Genomic DNA, 12195 nt, shown 5'->3' on the forward strand with positions numbered 1-12195 from the left:
AACAGGCCACAGGTGGCAAAAGTACTTTCCTGCCTGCCCCTGCAGCAAAGCAGACATCAAGATTTTCTGCTTTCAGGCCGTCCTTTCGGCCCTCCCCTAGAGGAGGTGCGTCCTTTCGAGGACAGTCTTTTAGGGGAAAGTTTCAGTCCTCCAGGGGTAAGGCCCCAAAGTCAAAATTTGGTTGCTTTCATAAGAAACCAAACACCAAAGGAGAGGACAAACCCTCCGCATGACTGCCAGGGGATTTGCCCGGCGGTGGTCAAGGTGGGGGGGCGTCTGTCACAGTTCAGGGACGCATGGGCATTGTAAGACCAGGATTCCTGGGTATTAGATATTATATCCTAGGGTTACAGAATTCCCTTCAAAGGTCTTCCTCCGAGAAGATTCATTCCCACACCACTACCAAAGGAGGCTCGGCTCCGTGCGGCTCTCTTGGGAGCGGCTCACTCTCTTTTAGAGAAGGGTGTGGTGATCCCGGTCCCCAGAGCGGAGTGGAAAAGAGGGTTTTATTCCACTCTGTTTCTGGTGCCCAAACCAGACGGGTCTTTCAGACCGATTCTGAATTTAAAGTCTCTAAATGTCCATTTGTGGGTAGACCATTTCAAAATGGAGTCTCTACAGTCAGTGCTACTAAGCCTGGACCAGGGAGAATTTTTGGCATCCATGGATGTCCAGGACGTGTACCTTCATGTCCCTATACACCCAGAACATCAGGCTCTGTTGAGGTTTGCGATAGGAGACCTGCACTTGCAATTCCAGGCATTGCCCTTCAGCGCCAAGGGTATTCACCAAGATAATGTCTGTAATGGCGGCTGTGCTTCAACTGAGGGGAATCACGGTGATTCCATATTTGGACGACCTGCTGTTCAAAGCGGAGTCAGCAGACATGTTGCAGAGTCACTTGGCAGAAGCCATCGGTTTTTGCAGGCTCATGGCTGGCTTTTAAACTTACAAAAGTCTCAGTTGGTGACGTCACAGAGACTCCAATTCCTAGGAGTGGTTCTGGATACCCACCTACATCGGGTATTTTTACCAGAGGCAAAGGCCAGGGATCTGGCTGCCTTGGTCCAGGAGATTCTTGGCTCTCGGAGCACATAAGTATGGAGGTGCCTCAAGCTGCTGGGGAAGATGGTGGCGTCTTTCGAGACGTTGCAGTTCGCCAGGTTCCACTCTCGAGTGTTCCAGTGGAACATTTTGACGACTTGGTCAGGAAACACGCAAACCATGAAGTCGGAACAGATAGTGTTGTCTTCAGAAACTCGATCCTCCCTGAAATGGTGGACAGAGGTGGATTCCCTTCAGTGGGGTCGGTCCCTGCAGTCCTGGAGCTGGCTGGTAGTCACTACCGACGGGGGCTGGGGGGCAGTAGTCTTGGACCTGCGTCTGCAAGGCTTGTGGACCCCAGAGGAGTCTGCCTTACCGATCAACATCTTGGAACTGAGAGCTGTGTGGAAGGTGATTTCTCTGGCGGGAGAAAGGTTACAGAGGCTCCCTTTAAGGATTCAGACCGACAACGCCACAGCTGTGGCATATCTGAATCACCAGGGAGGCACACGCAGCAAGCTGGCTATGTGGGAGGTGTCCCGAATCTTCTTGTGGGCGGAACAGAATGTTCCAGCATTATCAGCAATATTCATTCCAGGAGTGGAGAATATAGAGGCCGACTTCCTGAGCAGGGAGGAGCTGATGGAAGGGGAATGGAGTCTGAACCCACAAGTATTTCACCAGATTACAATGAGGTGGGGAACCCCGGATGTGGACCTGATGGCATCCAGGTTCAACCATCAGGTACCCAGGTTTTATGCCAGGACGAGGGATCCACTGGCAGAAGCAATGGATGCCATGACTATCCCCTGGGGGCAGAATCTTCTTTATGTTTTTCCACCAGTTCCAATGCTGGCAAGAGTGTTGAAAAAGATACAGGCCCAGACAATTCCTGTAATTTTAGTGGCCCCGGATTGGCCAAGGAGGTCCTGGTACTCGAGACTTCAGAGATTGTCTGTGGACTCGTGGCGTCTACCTCTGAGGTCAGACCTTCTAAGACAAGGACCGTTCAACCATCTGGATTCAGCTCGATTAATTTTGACGGCCTGGTTGTTGAAACCGCCATTTTGAGGAATAAAGGATTCTCAGAGGCGGTGGTTAACACAATGATTAAAGCCAGAAAGTCAGTATCTTCTGCAAATTATTATAGGGTCTGGAAGACCTATATTCGATGGTGTGAAAGGCAGAAGTCACACACATCACGCTTTAAATTGGCAAAATTGTTGGAGTTTTTGCAGGATGGCTTTTCCTCCGGGTTAAGCCTTCAGTCACTCAAGGTACAGATCTCGGCCTTGTCTATTTACTTCCAAAGAAGGATTGCTTTAATACCGGAAGTACAGACCTTCCTGCAGGGGGTGTCCCGATTGAAACCTCCCTACAAACAACCAGTAGCACCATGGGATTTATCTCTGGTTTTGGAGTGTCTTCAGAAGGCACCTTTTGAACCATTAAGGTCGGCTGACCTTAAATTCCTTACATGGAAACTGGTATTTTTGTTGGCAGTGGCGTCAGCAAAAAGAGTATCGGAGTTGGGAGCATTGTCATGCAAGTCTCCCTTCCTTATATTTCATGATGATAGGGCTGTTCTTCGGACAGTACCCCAAATTTTACCAAAAGTAGTCTCTGCTTTTCATCTAAATCAGGAGATAGTTCTGCCTGTGTTTCTACCCCCAGAGGGTTCAAGGAAAAGGGACAAATTGAGGAATTTGGATGTTGTGCGCGCCTTGCGCGTTTATGTGGACAGAGTTAAGAGTGTCAGAAAGACTGACACCTTGTTAGTTTTGTATGACATACACAAAATTGGTTGGCCTGCTTCTAAGCAGACCATTGCTAGGTGGTTGCGCTGTTATAGCGTTTGCATATACTAAAGTTGGTAGGCCTGTACCGGCCAGGATTAATGCGCATACCACCAGGTCGGTTGCCACCTCTTGGGCGGTTCGACATGGGGCAACAGCTGAGCAGGTTTGCAGGGCTGCCACTTGGTCATCTGTTCATACCTTTGCCAAATTCTATAGGTTCCATGAGTTTGCGTCGGAGGACGCATCATTCGGGCGAGCAGTGATGAGAGCTGCAGACCTGAGCGTACCCACCCAAAGGACCGGCTCTGGAACGTCCCAATGTTGAGCTGTGTCACCAGGATCATTGAAAGAGAAAAAGGGATTTTTGTAAGAACTTACCGTTCGAATCCCTTTCTCTGATATGGTCCTGGTGACACAGCGATTCCTCCCTTACGCTTAGTAAGTATGCCAGGTTCATGATGTTTCATGTTATATGGTTAAAAGTTGTTTTTGAAAAAATGTGCATATAATGTGTGCAGGTGTTTGTACTGAGTTAATGTATTCCAGTGGCTTTAAAAGATTGAACTGAAGAGTCTGGGATGCAGTAGGGGAGGAGCTTACCCTCTAAAGCTTTAGGATAGGTGCCTGGCTCCTACGAACCCTCCTACATCCCAATGTTGAGCTGTCACCAGGACCATATCAGAGAAAGGGTTTCAAACGGTAAGTTCTTACAAAAATCCCTTTTTTTGACTCCTCTCAAAGGTAAGTTTGAGTTTGAGAGGATTATCATTCAGTGAGTTTTCCCTGTGGGCTTCAGTATGCACACAATATGTGTTTTCCCTTTGAAGTTACACCTCTGCATGTGCGTGCATATTCTGGGGTCAGTGCGGACCCCATTACTGTGCCAGTAGTTTGAAGGTAAAACAAGTCTTTGTAAGCAAAATATTCATCACAACTTCAATTATTGAGCAACAAGTCTCTTTATTATTTATTTATTTGTTTATTTATTTACAGTTTCTTATATAGCGCAGCATATTCCATTGCGCTTTACAATTGGAAACAACAGTGATTAAATAAACTGGGTAGATATAAACCGACATGGAGGTAGGAGGGCCCTGCTCACAAGCTTACAATCTATAGGGATAATAAGAGGGATACATAAGGACAGAATTCCATAGCATGGCAGTCCCATGAGATTACTAGACGGTCCTTTGTATTTAAGTAGAAGTATTTTATATTGAATGGTAATATACAGGCAACCAATGGAGGGACTGACAGAGCGGATCAGCAGATGATGAACGTCTAGCCAGGAAGATCAGCCTCGCAGCTGCATTCAGAATGGATTGTAGTTGTGAGAGTCTTTTCTTAGGAAGACCGGTAAGGAGGCCATTGCAATAATCAATGCGTGATATAATGAGTGCATGGATTAGAGTTTTTGCAGTGTCTTGAGTACGGTACGGACGAATTTTGGATATGTTTTTTTGATGCATGTAACACGATTTAGAGACAGATTGAATGTGAGGAATGAAGGACAGTTCAGAGTCGAGGATGACCCCTAGGCAGCGAGCTTGTGGAGTAGAATTAATTGTTGTGTTCTCAACAGTGGCTGGTGGGAATATATTTAATTCTGTTTCTGAGTTTGAGTTGGTGAGATGACACCCAAGATGAAATGGCAGAAAGACATTCAGAGACACGGAGCAATACTGATGGTGACAATTCCGGGGAGGATAGATAGATTTGAGTATCATCAGCGTACAGGTGATACTGAAATCCAAAAGAGTTGATTAGTTTCCTAAGTGAGGAGGTATAGATTGAGAAAAGCAGAGGACCTAAGACTGAGCCTTGTGGTTCTCCAACGGACAGAGGTAATGAGGAGGAGGTAGAATCAGAGAAGCGAACACTGAAAGAGCGATTAGATAGGTAGGAAGAGAACCAAGAAAGGGCTGTGTTCTGAAGACCTAGGGATTGTAGTGTTTGTATGAGAAGAGAGTAGTGGACAGTGTCAAAGTCAGCTGAGAGATCTAGAAGAATAAGAAGTGAGAAATGGCCTTTAAATTTAGCAGTGGCCAGTCATTGACTACTTTAGTCATTGCTGTCTCTGTGGAGTGTTGGGAGCGACAGCCTGACTGATCACAGATTAGGTGAGTGATCCATTAAGAGTTCTTTAACTTCTCTAATCAATTCTTTATGCCGTGTTTTCGGAAATTGAATTGTTAATAAAGATTGTTCTTAGGAAATAAATCTGCACTGCAATGTATGTGTCAGTATATTGAGAATAACCATTATGGGAATCATTGAAGCCATTTCTGGGTTTAAAAAAAATAGTAACATTTTGAATGCTGTCCTATATATATTTTCCTCTATTTCCCTAACACCTATCATTAACATAACACACATTTTTACTCGAATTTTGATCAACAATCAGACCGCAGAGAAATCGGTAGGGTCACATAATACCATATGCGCGGTATATATATGTCAAGATTATCAATAAGTACTGTGACGCGTTTAGATAGATTCATGATACCAGAGGTTGAGCAACTGCTATCTGGAAGGCAACAGAGATTACTCGCAATGGTGAATGATTTATAGTGACACTGGCAGACTCACTCAAATTTACCATTATACTGTATGTACAACTTATTACAAAGGTTTGACGATTTCATTAAAACAATGGATGGGTACCTGTGTATGAATATCTCCATAGAATGATTCTTTACATTTTAAACATAACCCGCAACAGTGAATAATATGTATGGGCATCGGCAGACTCCGTCAAGCTCATTATTATATGAAATCTGACCACAAATGCGTGGTGATCCCACGTTAAACAACTGATTATAATTAGGTATATATATCCCCACAGAATGATTCCCTGTAATACATTTAATTCTCAAAGAGATTCAAATTGTATAAAATATCCAGACTATGACAGGAACCAATGGAAGAGGGGTACACACCCCCTGAGTTAATGAATATTCATGAGGCATGGTATAACAAGGATCCCCGGACGCCCATCCGGTTAGCCTTGAGAAAGCTCAGTGCGAAACGTGCGTCGGCGTTGTCACATGGGCAGGGGCATTGTCTGACCTGTAATTGTTGAAATTGTAAATGTATGTTTACAGTAGTTGTGTGCGTTGAGACTGCCAGCCCCAGTGCGCCGAGTTATACGTTCAGCCGGCATCTGCTGTGAGTGTTCTCGGGAGTAAAGCCGCACAGGTGTCTCCTGGTGTGTACCGGTGCTAGGAGATATCGGGGCGGCACTGTGGCTTGTCAGCGCCCGGGCGCCGAGACATATACTCAGCTGGCGTCGGCTGTGATCAATCTCAGTAGCGAAGCCGCACTGTGACCAATCTGAGTGTAGCGGCGCACAGTAATTTCTGGGCAGCAGCACAGGGGATGACCAATACCTCTCGGTCTACCCCTCACGTTATTAGAGAGTTAATTGCATTGAGAATACTCATCACACTGAGAACGGAGCGGCCAGGACGCTGCCCGCACTGTTCCTCTCTTCTAATAAACATGATTTACACACTGTGCACATACGGAACATAATGTTGCAATGATTTATGAGCTACAGTGTGTCATATAAGCACAGCCTCTTACATCTCTCAACTATAGAGGTATTAATGACAATTGTCCCCTGCCATGTCAGGATTAATTTCCTTTTTAAATGTGTCCATTAGTGTGTATATGTTGTATGTGTATTTTTTATAAAATTCGCAGTTCTTAAACGAATCAATAAAGGTTAAATTTTAGAAATACTATTTCTCTTTTGTTGCACCCAATAAGGACATTCTTTTCTTTCAAAACCCTCTCTGCTATATCATATGTCCAAGGGTAGAATGCCTCTATATAGAATAGACACCTAAGCGGTGCTATATTATTGATAACAGAGGCTCACCCTATTTTTTTCTATTTAACTGTCCAGTGCGATTGACATCCCTCTCTGTGTGTCCAGTCCTATATATGTCACCACCATTGTTAATTAGACACTATGGGCCTTGTTCTAGTTCACTCTTTCTGACTAAATCCTTCTTAGATGGACAAAACCATGTGCACTGCAGGGGGGCAGATGTAACATGTGCAGAGAGAGTTAGATTTGGGTGAGTTATTTTGTTTCTGTGCAGGGTAAATACTGGCTGCATTATTTTTACACTGCAATATAGATCTCACTTTGAAGTAAAACCCCACCCAAATCTAACTCTCTCTGCACATGTTACATCTGCCCCACCTGCAGTGCACATGGTTTTGTCCATCTAAGAAGGATTTTGTCAAAAAGAGTGAACTAGAATAAGGCCAATATCACATAACGTGACAAAACAATTCGGACAAAATATTTTAAAAGTTTGGTGATGGCTCCACTGCGTGTCTCAGTTATTGTGTGTTATGGATTGTGGAAAGAAGGAGAAGGAACGACTCTTTCTTTTTTTGGGCACTCTTTAGCTGTGATTACATATAGTAATCAGTTGAAAACATCTATCAGAATGTTTCGGAGGTCAAAGGTTTGGTCGGAGTGGGATGTCTAAGTACAAGCTTTAACAGGATACAGATGGTTTTAACAGCTCCTTCGTTGGAGCCCTTCTATGAGAACAGTGTCCTTAGATGGGGTTACATATGCACACAGTGGGAATGCTAGTCATACATAGAGAGATGGGATGGGATGATCCATCCCGGGTATATTGTATGGTTTAAAAATTAACTTTTATTCAATCTCAATAAAATAAGTGCTAGACAAATGTTTTAAGGCGTTGACCAAACCTTTGACCTCCGAAACATTCTGATAGATGTTTTCAACTGATTACTATATGTAATCACAGCTAAAGAGTGCCCCAAAAAAGAGAGTCGTTCCTTCTCCTTCTTTCTATATACATTTACTCTCTAGGGTGTACCTCCACTCCTTTGATTTAGAAGAGAACCGCTTTGTTCTCACACCATCATTTTGTTGTGGACCTATAGACCTAACCATCATATTGAATCACGAACATTACAACCTGTGCACTGGTCCATCCTCCCCTTCCCCTTCCCCTTCCCCTTCCCCTTCCCCTTTTTCCCTCCGTGTTATGGATTGTGTCTGTTCCTTAGTTGTACTTTCAATGTAAGGAATAAATAATGAAATGTGTCCATTCCTACATCAATAATTCCTGAGATTCATACATGTACCTGACAACTAAGTGGTCTTTAACCTTTTTAAAGTTAGGTACAAAAATAAGTCGGTACTCTTTACCTAGCACGGCGCCCATCGCGGTCATCGCGGGCATTGAATGCACTAAAAAATCAAGTGCGACGCGATGCCCGCGATTTCCCATAGGGACCAATGTTAAATTTCTCAATTGACCCGATTTTTCTGTTCAATGCCTCAATTGACACGATTTTTCCATAGGAATCAATGTTAAATGGCCCACAGAGGCCAAATAGCCACCCTGAAGTGTAAAATGGCCCCCACAATTGTTAACGCCACCCCACGATCAACGTGAACCCGAAGCGTGGCGAGCCCGCGAGGGGCGGCGGTACGCGTCCTACGACCTTTTCATACCCCCACTATCCACGTCGGCGTGGAGTTGAGAATAGAATAGTGTGGCGAGCCCGAAGCGTGGCGAGCCCGCGAGGGGCGGCGGTACGCGTCCTACGACCTTTTCATACCCCCACTATCCACGTCGGCGTGGAGTTGAGAATAGAATAGTGTGGCGAGCCCGAAGCGTGGCGAGCCCGCGAGGGGCGGCGGTACGCGTCCTACGACCTTTTCATACCCCCACTATCCACGTCGGCGTGGAGTTGAGAATAGAATAGTGTGGCGAGCGGACGAGGATACCTGTGAAGCCCGCGAAGGGACGCGTTTACCTGTGAAGATACACTGCGATCCGATACGATGTTTACCTAGTACAAAAAGTATGTGCAGCACATACTATTTGTACCGTACTATGTGATGCGCGGGAGCGCGCATCGCATAGTACAGAACGGATGCCGGCGAATTGCTCCGTGTATGGGCAGCTTTAGACACTAGTGGGAGGGAAGAATTAGACTGCAGGAGGGTTAGACACTAGTGCTGGGGTAGCCAACCCAAGTCCTCGAGAGCTACCAACAGTGCATGTTTTGCAGGTCTCACAGAATCACAAGTGAGCTAATTAGCACCATCTGTGGATCTTTAAAAATGTGTCAGTGATTAATGAGTGCAGCTGTGCAGCAGCTAGGTTGTCTGGAAAATGTGAACTGTTGGTAGCTCTCGAGGGCTAGGGTTGGCTACCACTGGTCTAGTGGGAGGACAGGATTAGACTGCAGGAGGGTTAGAAACTAATGGGAGGGTTGTATCTCCCCCAGTCCCAGTCCGGTTACATCTCCTTCGATCCCAGACGATTTCTATTTCTCCCCCGGTCCCAGTCCGTTTACATATCCTCTTCTTTTGGTTTAGGCGTGCATACCTCCCAACATGACCCACTCCAGGAGGGACACAATGCTCTGCTCCTCTTAATGTATGAATGCCAGCACCTGTGTTGCACAGGTTCATTGATAAGAAAGATATTTGAACACAGGTGATGGCATTCATACATTAAGAAGAAAGTCCAGGAACGGAGCATTGTGTCCTCCTGGAGAGGGGCATACTGGGAGGTAATGATAATGTATGATTGCCAGCACCTGTGGGGAGCTAGGTAACTGATAAGAAAGGTGTCACCACAGGTGCTGGCAATCATACATTACCAGGGAAGCCCAGGAACAGAGCATTGTGTCCTCCTGGAGAGGGGTATGCTGGGAGGTATGGATAATGTAGGATTGCCAGCACCTGTGGGGAGCTAGGTAACTGATAAGAAAGGTGTCACCACAGGTGCTGGCAATCATACATTACCAGGGAAGCCCAGGAACAGAGCATTGTGTCCTCCTGGAGAGGGGCATACTGGGAGGTAATGATAATGTATGATTGCCAGCACCTGTGGGGAGCTAGGTAACTGATAAGAAAGGTGTCACCACAGGTGCTGGCAATCATACATTACCAGGGAAGCCCAGGAACAGAGCATTGTGTCCTCCTGGAGAGGGGTATGCTGGGAGGTATGGATAATGTAGGATTGCCAGCACCTGTGGGGAGATAGGTAACTGATAAGAAAGGTGTCACCACAGGTGCTGGCAATCATACATTACCAGGGAAGCCCAGGAACAGAGCATTGTGTCCTCCTGGAGAGGGGCATGCTGGGAGGTATGGATAATGTATGATTGCCAGCACCTGTGGGGAGCTGGGTAACTGATAAGAAAGGTGTCACCACAGGTGCTGGCAATCATACATTACCAGGGAAACCCAGGAACAGAGCATTGTGTCCTCCTGGAGAGGGGCATGCTGGGAGGTATGGATAATGTAGGATTGCCAGCACCTGTGGGGAGCTAGGTAACTGATAAGAGAGGTGTCACCACAGGTGCTGGCAATCATACATTACCAGGGAAGTCCAGGAACAGAGCATTGTGTCCTCCTGGAGAGGGGCATGCTGGGAGGTATGGATAATGTAGGATTGCCAGCACCTGTGGGGAGCTAGGTAACTGATAAAGAAAGGTGTCACCACAGGTGCTGGCAATCATACATTACCAGGGAAGTCCAGGAACAGAGCATTGTGTCCTCCTGGGGATGGGCATGCTGGGAGGTATGGATAATGTATGATTGCCAGCACCTGTGGGGAGCTAGGTAACTGATAAGAAAGGTGTCACCACAGGTGCTGGCAATCATACATTACCAGGGAAGCCCAGGAACAGAGCATTGTGTCCTCCTGGAGAGTGGCATGCTGGGAGGTATGGATAATGTATGATTGCCAGCACCTGTGGGGAGCTAGGTAACTGATAAGAAAGGTGTCACCACAGGTGCTGGCAATCATACATTACCAGGGAAGCACAGGAACAGAGCATTGTGTCCTCCTGGAGAGTGGCATGCTGGGAGGTATGGATAATGTATGATTGCCAGCACCTGTGGGGAGCTAGGTAACTGATAAGAAAGGTGTCACCACAGGTGCTGGCAATCCTACATTACCAGGGAAGCCCAGGAACAGAGCATTGTGTCCTCCTGGAGAGGGGCATGCTGGGAGGTATGGGTAATGTAGGATTGCCAGCACCTGTGGGGAGCTAGGTAACTGATAAGAAAGGTGTCACCACAGGTGCTGGCAATCATACATTACCAGGGAAGCCCAGGAACAGAGCATTGTGTCCTCCTGGAGAGGGACATGCTGGGAGGTATGGATAATGTATGATTGCCAGCACCTGTGGGGAGCTAGGTAACTGATAAGAAAGGTGTCACCACAGGTGCTGGCAATCATACATTACCAGGGAAGCCCAGGAACAGAGCATTGTGTCCTCCTGGAGAGGGCCATGCTGGGAGGTATGGATAATGTATGATTGCCAGCACCTGTGGGGAGCTAGGTAACTGATAAGAAAGGTGTCACCACAGGTGCTGGCAATCGTACATTACCAGGGAAGCCCAGGAGCAGAGCATTGTGTCCTCCTGGAGAGTGGCATGCTGGGAGGTATGGATAATGTATGATTGCCAGCACCTGTGGGGAGCTAGGTAACTGATAAGAAAGGTGTCACCACAGGTGCTGGTAATCATACATTACCAGGGAAGCCCAGGAACAGAGCATTGTGTCCTCCTGGAGAGGGGCATGCTGGGAGGTATGGATAATGTAGGATTGCCAGCACCTGTGGGGAGCTAGGTAACTGATAAGAAAGGTGTCACCACAGGTGCTGGCAATCATACATTACCAGGGAAGCCCAGGAACAGAGCATTGTGTCCTCCTGGGGAGGGGCATGCTGGGAGGTATCTATGCAGTAATAGGGCACTAGAGTGTTGGGTGTGGATCATATATTACAGGCATTCCCAACCACGGTCCTCAGGGCACACCAACAGTGCAGGTTTGTAGATATCAGGCTTGAGCACAGGTATTTTAATTTGTACCTGAGTGATTCTGATTAATCCATCTATGCTGAAGCCTGGATATCAGTAAAGCCTGCACTGTTGGTGTGCCCTGAGGACCGTGGTTGGGAATGCCTGATCTATTAGAAAGAACTTAGGTCTACAGTCATTAGGTCGTCCCCACTAGGTCGACTGGCAGGAAGGTCGACCTGACTTAATGTCGACATGGGCCAAGATCGACATGACTTAAGGGCGGCTTGGCATAAAGGTCGACATGAGGAAGGTCGACTGGTCATAAGGTCGACATGGTGGTTTTTTTTTGAGCCGAATGTCGACACAGTTGACATGGACACAGCTGGCAATGAGAATCGGACCCTCGCATCGCTCGCCACAGCTTTAAATACCTCCTCCACGTGCAGTAGTCGATGGTAGGTCATGAAATCCGCCTGTCGGCATATGTCGGCTCAAAAAAACAGAGAAAAACCCCATGTCGAC

At 46.6% G+C, this 12195-nt stretch overlaps 3 protein-coding genes across 3 annotated transcripts in view; 1 reads left to right on the plus strand and 2 right to left on the minus strand.

Moving 5' to 3' along the window:
- Window positions 1–12195, minus strand: part of LOC146009797 (uncharacterized) — a 928908-nt gene that overhangs the window by 505472 nt on the left and 411241 nt on the right. The window lies entirely within an intron of this gene.
- The window catches only part of LOC146009834 (uncharacterized), a 547900-nt gene that overhangs the window by 372454 nt on the left and 163251 nt on the right, over window positions 1–12195 (minus strand). The gene's annotated exons all lie outside the window — the stretch shown is intronic.
- Window positions 1–12195, plus strand: part of LOC146009794 (uncharacterized) — a 381786-nt gene that overhangs the window by 55229 nt on the left and 314362 nt on the right. The window lies entirely within an intron of this gene.

The sequence above is a fragment of the Crinia signifera genome, chromosome 6, assembly GCF_055691185.1.
Source record: "Crinia signifera chromosome 6, ASM5569118v1, whole genome shotgun sequence".
Lineage (NCBI taxonomy): Eukaryota > Metazoa > Chordata > Amphibia > Anura > Myobatrachidae > Crinia > Crinia signifera.